Genomic DNA, 13,275 nt, shown 5'->3' on the forward strand with positions numbered 1-13,275 from the left:
AATAAGACCCAATCTTATTGTGTATGCTTTTCAATTAGCTTGAGAGTACAATGCATGAAAAATGCTAACTTCAAATTACCATTTGCTGAAATTCTGCAATCGCCTGATCAATGATCTCAGATTGAAACTCGCCAAATCGTCATACGTGTTCTATAGACAATCGGCGTTTTCGTCTAATCGCCAACTTGCATTGAGAGCAAGGACATGGGACACGCTGATTAAGATACGACTCATGGTCTTGAACAATAGAACCTTCTTCATTTGCCATCTTATCTACATTACAACAAACGAGGCTTAAATGGATAGCTTTATGGAGATGTACGTCAAGTTGCAAGTTGACCATAAACCTTGCATTGTATATAGTAGTCGAGAGATTTTTCGATGTTATATCTCGGCCTTGTATCATGCTCAACGATTTGTTTGTCCCGGTAGATAGTTTTTTGTTATATATCGACTTTGAGTATAAGTAATCCATTTTAAAATTAATGCGCGCCATCTATGAAATTTTATAACTATAGTAATAAAATTTATTTCAATCAATTCTACTCATAGTCATAAGACCTGAGAGACATTATCCTATACTCAATTTAAGGGTTTCTTCTTCTATAACAATAATTTTGGGTTCATTTTGATGAAGTACGTGGTCGTATGCAAAGCACATTGCATACCATTATCAATACGTATATTATCTTAAATTTCCTTCCCTTCCCTCGCCCTCTCTTTCTCTCCCTCTCCCTCTCTTCCTCTCTTTCTCTCACCCTTACCCTCTCCCTCTCGTTCTCTTTCTCTCCCTCTCTCATTTCCTCCCTCCCCCTCCCTCTCCCTCTCCCTCCCTCTTTCTCCCTCTCCCTCTCCCTTCCCCTCCCTCTTTCTCTCCCTCTCTCATTTCCTTCCCCTCCCGCTCCCTCTCCCTCTCCCTCTCCTTCTCTTTCTCTTTTTCTCCCTCTCCCTCTCTATCTCTTTTTCTCTCTCATTTCCTAAACAAGCAAAAAATAAAGTGATTTAAACATATTCCAAGCAAAAGGGAGAGGGAGAGATACAATGCACTCTCCCTCTCTTTCTCTTTCTATCCCTCTCTCATTTCCTTCCCCTTCCTCTCCCTCTCACTCTCTTTCTCTCTCATTTCCTCTCCTAAACAAGCAAAAAATAAAGTGATTCAAACATTAAATAAGCAAAAGGGAGAGGGAGGGAGAGAGAGAATGCACTCTCCCTCCTTCTCCCTCTCTTTCTCTTTCTCTTTCTCTCCCTCTCCTATTTCCTCCCCCTCCCTCTCCCTCTCCCTCTATTTCTCTTTCTCTTTCTTTCCCTCTCCCTCTCCCTCTCCCTCTCTTTCTCTCTTATTCTCCCGTTTCCTCTCCTAAACAAGCAAAGAAGAAAGTAATTTAAACATTAAACAAGCAAAAGGGAGAGACAGAGAGAGAATACACTCTCCCTCTCTTTCTCTCCCTCTCCCTCTCTTTCTCTCCCTCTCTCTCCCTCTCCCTCTCCTTCTCTTTCATTTCCTCTCCTAAACAAACAAAAGAGAACGATTTAAACCTTCAATAAGTAAAAGAAAGAGAGAGGGAGACTCACCAATGAGATATGGCGAGCGTGGGCGGCTTCTCTTTGCAACGAGGGCTCCTCCTCTCCTTCGCGAACAACGACGGTGGCGGTGGCGGCGGCGGCGGCGGTAGCAAGTCTCTTCCTCCTCTTCTCTCACAAAGCCTTGGCTCTCTCCCTCGCTCTCACTCTCAAAAGGCGAAGAAAAGAAAATGAAAATAGCGCTCTGGTTTCGGCCGCGCTTTTTTTCCCTGCGGCGTCGCTATTGGCGTCGCTATATGCGTCGCTATTTGTGTCACAAATGCGACGCAAATAGCGACGCATATAGCGACGCATATAGGGACGCCAATAGCGACACCTATAGCGACGCCGATATCCGCCGTCGCTAATCGGCGTCGCTATTGGCCCATTCCCTTGTAGTGCATCCTATTAGGATGAAAGCTTGCATCACTCAGGGGGTTGGTGATGAAGATCATGCCAGACGTGGTTGTCACTAGAGTGTTGAAGATGATGTCTACCCAGGGAGGTAGCTGACATGTCTAGTACTTCAATGATTTGTATGAAACCTCGTCTATTAAGTAGGGCAAACGCCCTGATATTGTAGAGACAGTGCACCAAGGGAGGTGGCTTCAAATTTCTTGCAAAAAGGTTCTGCTGATGAATCAGCTATCTTGAACTACAAGGTGTTACCACCTTTTCCACAGTCAGCTTCTCGCCCAAGGGTGTTTCCACCTTTTCTTAGAACGAGGCCTCCTATGACAGGGAATTCCTTCCTTTTCTCCCATAATAGTTTATCTGTTTTGTGTATTTTTTTTTTCATTTTCTTTTAAAAAAAAGAGAATGGTAGAAATACCACGTGTCAGGACCAACCTCACCACCGTTGCTGAATCAGACGAGAAGAGAACAAGATATGGTTGAGAGTTATCTATGAGGGGCTAGCAGAACGAGACTGCCTCATGAGGAAGATTATAAGGGCTATCAGGAGAACGAAGAGAAGGACAATGCAATGCCCAAAAGGGAAAGGGTGAGTCGACCGTGATTGTTAAGATCCCCAAGGAGGGAAATACTTCTTTAGGCAATAGTCATTTATCAGAAAGGGATCTCTAGAAGCATCGACAGCTTGCACTTGGACAGAGCCATTAGGATTGATAGCAAGTACCTTGTACAAGCCCATCCACCGTTGTTGAAGCTTGCCAAATCTTGAATCATAGGCTAGGACAAGATCACCTTCTTTGAACTCCTTGTGCTTGATGAAACTGTCATGATAGGCCTTGCATCGCACTTGAGTGGTTTCCATGCACTATAGAGCCATCCTACAAGTCTCCTCTAAACATCCAAGTGTAGGAGGCAGCATTGTAGTGACTCATTGTCTCCCAAGTATTCTTTAACTGCCAGTCACAAAGAGGAAAATTCCATTTCAACCGAAAAAACAGCTTCTATACCACTCACCAGCTGGAATGGGGTTTGTCCTGTAGCAACCTTATGGGAGGTTCTATATGCCTAGAGGGTCTCTGTAAGTCAATCGTCCCAGTCGCGATGATGCGCGGCAATCGTTCTTGTCAAGATCAAGCAGAGGATGTTGTTGGTGACTTCAACTTGGTCGTTAGCTTTGGGGTAGTTAGGAGTGGACTTGCGATGGAAGATCTTATATAGCTCTGTCAGTTCTTCCATGATTTTGTTAAGGAAATGAGTACCTCTATCACTTATCAGCTCGAGGGAATTGCCAAAATGAGTGACAATATTCTCGTACATGAATAGGACTATGTTGTTACCATCATCCCACTTCAAATCTTTAGCTTCACACCACTTTGTGACATAATCCGTACATACTAAGATGTAATTGTTCTACTTCTGTCTCATAGGTAGATCAATGGGACTCACAAAATCCATCCCCCACTTCTCGAATAGCTCTAGGGGAAAAATAGGTTGCAGTGGCATGGCACTTGTTTTGGTGCGTTTTTCCATTTGCTGACAAGCATTGCATCTATTGCAGTAGTCATATGCATCCTTGTGGAGGGTCGGCCACCAATATCCTGTTAACAGAGCCTTTTTGGCTGTTGCTTCTCCTATGAAGTGTCCACCACATGGTTCGTCATGGCATGCTTTCAATACTATGCCAATTTTGTCTCCTGCAACACATTTTCACAACACTTCATCTTTTCTCTTGTACAGTGCACCACCTATAGCAAGGTGTAGGGGGGCTGATTCTAACATAAGCTTCTTCTTCTCACGGCTTGAGATGCCAGGAGGATATTGTTGAGTCACCAAGAGGTTGGCTATGTCTGCATACCATGGAGTAACTATTTCAACTAGAAACAAGGAAGCATCAGGAAGGTCTGGATAATCCTGTTCCTCTTCTCCAATTTGAGGGATCTGTGACAGATGATCGGCTAGGACATGGGAACACCCAAGCGTAGTGACTACTTCAAAATTGAACTCCTGGAACAGGAGCAACCATCACATCAGTCATCCTTTGACATCTACTTTGTTCATCAGGAAGAACAGGGCTTCATGATCCACGTAGAACTTGAAATGTATTGACAGTAGATAGTGTCAAAACTCTCTAGTCCAAACACCATTGCTAAACACTTAAGCTCTGTCACTATGTAGTTCCGCTCTCTATCAATGACCTTTTGGCTTGCATAATATATTGGTTGATCTAATTTAGAGGGTCCCTTTTGACATAGGACATCACCTGGCCCTTCAATTGATGCATCTGTGTGCACATTGAACTCCTTCGTCCAGTCAGGAGGCTGAAAAATAGGTGCTTGGATAAGGTACTATTTTAGGGTATTAAAGGCTTCTTTGCAATCATCAGTCCAAAGGAAATCTGCATATTTCCTTAGGAGCTTGTGTAGAGGGGTTACCTTAGTTGCAAAATGTGCAATAAATCTTCTATAGTAGCCCATATGGCCAAGAAATCCTCTCAGTTGCTTGAGGTTTGTTGGTGCTGTCAAGGCGGCAATCTTCTCGCCAGGTCTGTTGCCATCCCTTGTGCAGAGACAATATGGCCTAGAAGAACTCTTGATGAGACACCCAAAAAAAATTTGTTGAGGTTTCGAGAAATCCCATACTCTCGGCATCTATAAAAGCATTGCTCTAGGTGTCCCCAATGCTCACGTATTAAGCTATAGACACAGAAGTCATCAAGATACACCTCAAAGAAATCATGCAAATGATTCTGGGAGGCAACCATCATTACTCATTGGAAGGTGGTAGGAGTATTAGGAACCCAAACGGCATCACTCTATAGGCATAGGTCCCCCATTATTTGGTGAAGGTTGTTTTGGATTGGTCCTCTTTTGCGATTTGGACTTGGTTATATCTGCTGAGTCCATCCAAGAGGGAATAGAGCTCATGGCCTGCCACTGTGTCCAACAGTTGGTCTGTGAAATGGATTGGGAAATGATCCTTCTTCATCTTCAAGTTGAGATTTTGAAAGTCCACACATATTCAAAGTTTCCCATTCTACTTGGGTACAACCACAATGGGTGAAACCCATTCACTGTTAGCCACATGATAAATGAACTTGGCTTCAAAAAGCTTCAATAATTCACCCTTCACCAAAGTAGAATAATTAGGATTCATACACCGTTGTCTTTTCCTCACAGGTTTGGCATCAAGCTCTAGGTCAATGTGATGTTGGTATACTGTGGGATCAATCCCCTTTAGGTCTTTGTACAACCAAGTAAACACGTCTAAGTTCTCCTTTAGTAGGTCTCGCAGGACCACTAGTTCTTCTTCTGAAAGATTTAGATCCAATTTCAGGTGACGTTTAGTACCGTCAGTATCCAAGAACGTCACTTGCCTTTCACCTTTCACTTCACAGATAAATGTCCCATGGATTGCTTCTGGATAGAGGTCAAACTCTTTCAAGGGAGTAGTGTCATCGTCTAATGTTCCACTAGAACTAGTGTCCTTCTTTTGAATAGATGACTCATTTATCTGTTGAGATTGTTGGAAGGGTATCAGAGCTTTGTTTGCTTCTGTGTGAGTGGTGATTTCTTCTAGACTTAGGGATTTATCTTCAGAGGATGTGTCGAGGAATGTCACATAGCACGGACCCTCTATAAGCCATGGCTCTAATGGCTCTGGCTTCTGTTGACAAGGAGTATCATCATCATGCCACTAGTGAACTTAATTGTTATACCTTTGATCCATTACTTATGCAGATTCTACATACTTTCTAGTCCATTGGTCAACCCAAATGGAACCGTGGTCATTCCATCCAACACCCCAAGATTTTTGGCCTCTAAGGTCATTGTAGGGACATCAACAAGATCATCTGCTATCAAAGGATCTTCTTCAACTACACTCTCATAAGCTGCTTCGTTTTCTTCCTCATCATTTTCATCCTCTTCCTCTAGAGGCTCTATCTCTAGCTTTGTAGGAGAAGAACAGATCATTTGCCTCTATGTCTGCTTCTGCTTCTACCTTTGTCTCTAGCTCTGACCTTGTCTCTAACTCTGCTTTTGACTCTGCGACTGCCATGTAACAGGGAGAAAAGTACATCCATGCTTCTATTTCACTGTCAGAGGTGATTTTAGAAGTCAATTCGGGTTGAGGCAGGAGGTATTCTCCCATGGACAAAGACTTTTCTTCCTTTGGTAGTTGTCTTATAGTGCCCACTGTTAGGGACTGTGCCTCTATTTTCTTGGGAAATATCTATTTAATAGCCTCTTCATCTCTTAATGTACCATCTGTTACTTCATTGGAGGAGTTTGTTATGACTTCGATGGATGTGGATCCATTGCCTTTTTGCGATCCATACAATTTCAACACCACTTTATGGGGTCATGTGCCTAGGATTAGGGTTCCTTTGAACTAGTCTGTCCTGGCTCTTGCTTCAAAAATCCAAGGTCTTCCCAACAGAAGAGGGTATGAGGTCCCATAAGAATTTGTTTTGACCACCAAATATCTCAGCTAATAGTCTCTTCCTGCAAGGGTTGTTATGCCCAACAGTTTAATTTTGCTTTGGTCTACCAATCTGATAAGTCACTATGTAGGTTGAATTCGTTGCAAATCTAAGTCCTTCATTGTCACATCCGTCATTATGTTTACTGATGAGCCTCCATCAATCAATGCATATGAAATAAAGCATCCTTCTATCCATACACTAATCTCTAGAGTTCCAAGATCTAGGAAGGCGTTAGCCACATCTACTTCCTTTATAGGCTCTGGGGCCTTATTGGTTCTGGTCACTGTTGAAGGAGCAATCCTTAGTCCACATCTTCTTGTCAAGATACTTTTGAATCTTTTTCGGCAATTGGCAGATAGTATCAGTAAAACTGTCAGAATGTTAGGTTTGGTTTAAAGGTGTTTAGGTCTTTGATCAAGTCATACTCTTTAATCGGATCTATAGGCTTCTCAAGCCTGCTAGGGAATGGGGCTACACCCATTTTAAACTTTCCTTTTTATTCTAGCAATGGAAGCATCATCATTTCCTTGGTTTTTGGAGGTGCTTCTGTATTGTCTATTTCTTGGACCTCTGGTTCTATTTTTGGGACTGTCTATGTGACTCTTTGTGCCACTGTAGTGCTCTGTATTGCACTATTATGTCTTGTACTGCTTTGTCCCTCTATTGGCATGTTGAACTTCATAGTCTTGGTAGGGGAGTTATTCTCTTTCTAGACAATTGGTTCCTTCTTCTTGGCACGCGTGATAGCAACACCTTTCAACTCTACCAAGTTGGAGATAGGCTCTTGTGCCTTCTACTAGCTATCAGTGGCATTGGCCTTGATAGGGACTGGACTTGGACACAGTCCTTTGCAGTGTGGCCTTCTCCTTTGCATCGGATGCATAAGGGCTTGTAATCCACAAATTTTCTAGGGTTTGGACAATTCGGTGAGATATGACCCTTTTCTCCACATCTGTAGCATTCCACCTCGGATCTCTAATGACCGCCAAACTGTCCTCCTCTATAACTTTGAGAGGGAAACCTCCTTGGACCAAAATTAGGACCAAACTCCCTAAGCTTTGGTCCAATGTCCCATGTTGTCATTTTGGATTCTAGAAAGTTGAATCTTTCATTTTCATCTTTCTCTCTTTGTTTGTGCATCTCTTTCAGAGAGCAAATATCCTTTGTATGGTTCTTCCTCAAACAGTATGAATAGAAGGCTTCAGGAATAGTTTGTTTTTGGGTACATTCAGTGGCTTAATGTCCGGCTTGATGGCACTTTTCGCACCATGTATTAGAACGCATCACATCTTGCCCACCTCCTACAAGAGTGGATATATTGGCAGTATTCACCTTCAGTGTATGTAGCTGCTCTATAATCACATCCATAAGCTCTTTCTTGATACTTGCAACTGAGTTGGATAAGTAGTCCTTCAGATTTTCACCTCCTGAAGTACTTGTAGTAGGAATTTGGGAAGCTTCTGTAATTATTGCATATACAAGTTGGGTTGATCCAGAGGGTCCTCTATTCTGGTTTTGATTATTCAGAGCTCCTTTTGAGACTTGGGGTTGTTGATTCCAGTTGGTAGGGTTCCACTGTTGTTGAATCACCATTGGAGGAACTGTTTGAGGCCATTAATGTTCTGATTGAACCATCATTTAAGGAACTGTCATCTGCGGCGACCACTGTGGATTAGGTACACTATACTGTGGCACTTTTTGCATCTAGGGATAGGGGTAGGGAACTGTCCCTAGGACTGCATTTGGTGGGTATACCATTCTTGGCATGGGAGGAGGTAAGATTCCTCTTCGTGGAGTCATTGACAGCCTTGCTTCAATTTCATCATACAATCTTGCACCTTCCACTGCAGCTTGCAAATTGACTAGTCTTCTCAATTCCACGAACTTGTGAAATTCCGGTTGTAGGCCTCTGAGGAACACTCATTTTAGGATACCTTTTTCCAAATGATGGTTAGTCCATCTCTTCAAGATGGATTCCATTCGTGATACATAAGCTTCTACTCTTTCTCCACAGGACTGACTTAGGTTCATGAACTCCTCTTGCATCCAATCTTCAAAACCTTCATGCCTGAATTTAGTGAGGAAGGCCAATCCCGTGTGCCAAAAGTTCCTATTGCTTGTCTCTCATACCACTGAAACGCCATGCCTTTGAAAGTGGCGGGGAATATTGCTAACCAATGCTCAAGGGTTCTGGCATTGTTAGCCACACATGCTACCATAATTTTGCGCTGTGATTCATAATCAACATTGCAGTGAGTTTTCTTCTTGAAGGTTTGCCCTAGCAGCGATTCCATGCCTGCATCTTCAGTGTTTGGCAAATGTAGAAGATCATTGGTACAGTTTCAGACTCGATAGAAATGACGACCCCGCACTTGCCGAGAAGTGTATATGAGCGGCCCCCATATGGGCTTAAATTGGCATTGGTGGGCTATAGTGGTGGTTTTCCCTATTGGATCCAATGATCGTGAGTTAAGACATTGACATTTGCTCCCTTGTCCATCAAGGCATTGAAAGGGCATTTTCACTTGGCAGTGACTATGATGTGTAGGTATTGTTGAGATGACAAGCTCAACACATGCGGACATTAATGATGGACTGCTTGGTTAGATGGATCCACATGTCTACACTTAGCAGGTCAGTGGTCATTATGACTCTCACATGGCCATTGACTCATTACTTATTATATTCAGGTTGTTACACATTTTTACTACTGGCATAGTTATAGTGTAAGTCGACTAGTGTAGTTGGTTATGCATTGTTTGACTTAGTATGCCACTTTCCTTTATGTTGTATCTTATCTATACTTTGTGTACATTGTAAAGTGTGTGAAAGAAGAAGAAGAAACCAGCAAGAAAAGGTTTTGGCCTCCATCTCTCTTCTTGTCTCTTGAGTGAGCTTCTCCTTGTGCATTCTATATGTGTTTGGCATAGCATCTTGAGCAAGTCCCCCCACCACGTGATTCTTGACAGGTATGCAGGTTCTATGGCTTCCTTATCCTCATCATCCATTTCACTAATCCTGGCTACTCGTACTTTGATAAGGGTTTCTAACATTGGTGGCTCATGCAGAGTATACGTGGGAGGGTAGTACTTCTTGATACGATTGCCATTAAAGAAGCCTATGCCCTCGCCGTCTAGAGTCTGGAGCTCAATGTTGCTAGTTCGGCTTGATTGCATGAACTTTGAAAGGTCCAAGTCCTCTAAACTTAATTTTTTGCTTATGCCCCTTAAGTAAGTACAGGAGTACTAAGTCTCCCTATTTAAAATCGCGCTGCTTGACGTGCTTGCCAAACCAGCTCTTGCATCATGCCTTCTCACATATGAGTGCATGAGTGGCTAGAAGATGAGTTTTCAAGAGGCGTTCAAGCTCAATCAAGTGTTGCATCCATGCTTCCTTGCCTTCCCATCATTCCTGAAGTGCTATTCTCAGGCTAGGAATGAAGAACTCTACAGGGAGAATTACAAGAATTACTTTAGTTCCATAGGTCAACCTAAAGGGAGTCTGGCTGACATTCATTTAATAAGCTGTACAGTAAGCCCACAAGGCTACCATCAACTTGTTATCCCAGTCACTGCGTGAAACAGAGACTACTTTGGTCAAGACGTTTACAAGAATCTTATTCGTGGATTTCGCCTGGCCATTTGCTTGAGGGTAGTATGGGGAGGATTTTTTATGGATAATTAGAAAGGTGGATAGAAGATGCACTATCACTTCATTGATGAAGTGTGTGCCTTGGTCACTGACTAGTTCAATGGGGTAGCCGAATCATGAAATCACCTGCTTCCACAAGAACTTGGCAGTCGTTCTAGCATCATTCTTTCGTGTTGCTCTCACTTCTACCCATTTCGTTAGGTAGTTTGTGGCCATAATTATGTATTTGGCCTGTGAATATTATGCAGCTGGGTTGATGGGTCCTATGAAGTCAATTGCCCATTTTTGGAAGGGTTGTCGTGCAATGATTGGGGTCAAGTCCATTTGATCCTTGCGAATTGGGACCTTTTTCCACTGATACTCATCACAATGCTTAACGAATCGTGCTACATCACGAAACATCATTGGCCACCATAGTTGAGACTGCAGCACCTTGCGGGCGATCATGTCTTCGCTAAAGTGCCCACCAGCGATTCCACTATGTGCCTCTGAGAGCACATCATGCATCTCATGCTCACACACGCATCTACACAGTAGTCCATCTTGCCCTAGTCAATATAGTTGGCTTGCTATCAACTAGTAGGGTTGGATCTTGAGGATGAGTCACCTAAGTCTTTCCTTTTCTATCGGTCGCTCAGGAAGTCTTTGCTCAAGCACTTGGACTATGTCATGTGCCCAATATGGCATCAGATTAGCCTTAAATAAATCTCTCTTGCTAGAAAGGTTAAAGAGATTGGGCGTCTAACAATTCATTGGCAATGCCTTCTCCAATGGCCTCTCCTGTGGGGATGCGTGACATATGGTCAGCCATGTAGTGTTGTTTTCCTTTCCGTACAACCACGGAGAAGTCGAACTCCAAAGCAGAAGGAGCCACTGAGCTATGCATCTTGTAGCGCAAGGTTTATTCACTAGATATAGCAAGGCTTGATGGTCCACAAAGAAGGTAAAGGATGTAGCCAATAGATAATGCTGGAATTTCCTCACAGAAAACACCATGGCCAAGCCCTCTCTCTTTGTCGTCGAGTAATTCATTTCCGTCTCAGTGAGTTGTCTGCTAGAAAAGCTCATTGGGTAGTCTAGATTGTGTTTGCCAGGTTGGCACAACACTGCCCCCACAACAAATATTGAGGCATCGATATGCACATGGAAGATAATGGTCCAATTTGGGGCTCGTAGAATCAGTACTGTGGTTAGAGCCTTCTTCAACTCTTCATATGCTCGTTGGCATGCTTCAGTCCATTCAAAGATAATCAACAGCTTGTATAAAGGTCTGGCAATCAATGTGTAATTCAACACAAATTGCCAATAGTATCTTGTATGGCCTAAGAAGCATTGAACTCCCTTATAGTTGATTGGGAGCGGAAGATAAAAAATAACCCTGACTTTTGAGAAGTCAGTGGCAATGTCATTCTTTGACACCATGTTCCCTAGGATGCATCCATGCTTCACCCAAAACTGGCACTTTGAGGGGTTCAGGGAGAGACAATATAGGCAACACCGCTCAAAGACTTAGTGTTTTCTCCACGTCAAGTGAATACACAAGTCATCTACGAAGGCTTCCAACTCTTTGCGAAGCATGTCTTTAAATATGGTGCACATGAGGCATTGGAAGGTGGCAGGGGCATTAGTCAACCCAAAGGGCATGACTATATAAGCAAAGATGCCCCACTTAGTGGCAAAGGTAGTCTTATGCCTATCGACAGGATGCACTTGCACTTGATTAAATCCTAAGAAGCTGTTTATAAAATTGTAGGCTTCCTTGCTAGCCACTGTTTCAAGCATGTGCTCGCAGTACGGCAATGGATAGTTGTCCCTCTTAGTAGCAGCGTTCACCTTCTTGTAATTGATGCACACTCTGATTTTTTTGTTCTTCTTCATGATAATGAATATGGGCAATACCTAGTCCGTATGGTGCTCAATTTCGTAAATGAATTCTACTCTCATCAGCTTGTCAATCTCTTCCTTGACCGCGTGAGTGTGTTTTGGATTCATAGGGTATGGTGTCGCTGCTTGACCATCATAGCATTTGGCGTCATGGGTATGTTATGAGTCACTACACTTGGATCTACCCCCTTAAGCTCTTCTAAGGACCAAGCAAATATGTGTATGTACTCTTGCAAGAGAGCAACAAGATTCGTTTCCTCTTCCTCAGTCAAGTCATCGGCAATGAAGATTGGTCAGGGTGTCTCCCCTTCCTGGGCTAGGTTCATAAATATTTTAGGGAGGTCCTGCGATTTTCTTTGTTCTTCTGTTCATGTGTCCTTGGGTTGTTTTATCCTTTCCTCTTTTAACCATCTATGCCTCAAGTGGATGGGTAGGTCCCCCTTGTACATTTGGTCTTGGTTGGCCTAGGTATCTCTAGGTCGCAATCTGAACTTACCTCTGACTTAGAGTCAAACTCCCCATATTTACTAGAAGAGGTGGTCTCCCATGGTGGTTGCAACTCAGATGGATACTTTGTCCTAAGCATTGGTGTCGTACCAGATTAGGCTAGGCATGCTTGATCGAAATCTATGGCTCCTATGCGTTCCAACCAGGCATGATCACAATCAATGAGCATGACCCCTCGGTCTATCCTGAAGGCACTGTTTTTCTGGAGCTTGGATTCTGCTCGTATTTTTTCTATTTCTCGTCGTTCAGTGTTGTATTCTACGGTATCCATCTCACCCTCACTTTTGTCACTGAAAGATCAATAGTCTTTATATTCGTCATTGGCATCCTCTTCGTTAGACTGCTCGTCGTCTCCTAGGTCTTGGTATATCGCTTGTCTTTGATTAGGATTAGGGCCCTGTTGTACATGAGGTTCAAGTCATGCACCCTAGTCCATTGCCACTTGGATTCATCTAAGAGATCTTGGAGTGGTTTTAAGTTTGCTACTGGATTGCCAGCTAGCTTGCTCGTTAAATATTCCAGAATCTCTTGGGGTTCCCTCTTGTTATTTGGCACTTGGAAGGTGACAGGTTTAGGTCTCCCCTGAAGGGTTCCTGCCATCATGCAAACTGGTACGGAGGGTGCAACTTTAGACTTACCGATTGTCTTGATGGCTTGCTCGTATGCCTCATGATCCGAGAATGGCAAGTCAATTATAGCAAGGACATGCATCCAATCTCACTCATCCTCTTAGCATGGAATATACTTGGTCAAGGGACCATATGACTTCTTGACTT

Source organism: Lygodium microphyllum, chromosome 7, assembly GCF_053477565.2.
Source record: "Lygodium microphyllum isolate KBCC chromosome 7, Lygodium_microphyllum_v1.1.10, whole genome shotgun sequence".
NCBI lineage: Eukaryota > Viridiplantae > Streptophyta > Polypodiopsida > Schizaeales > Lygodiaceae > Lygodium > Lygodium microphyllum.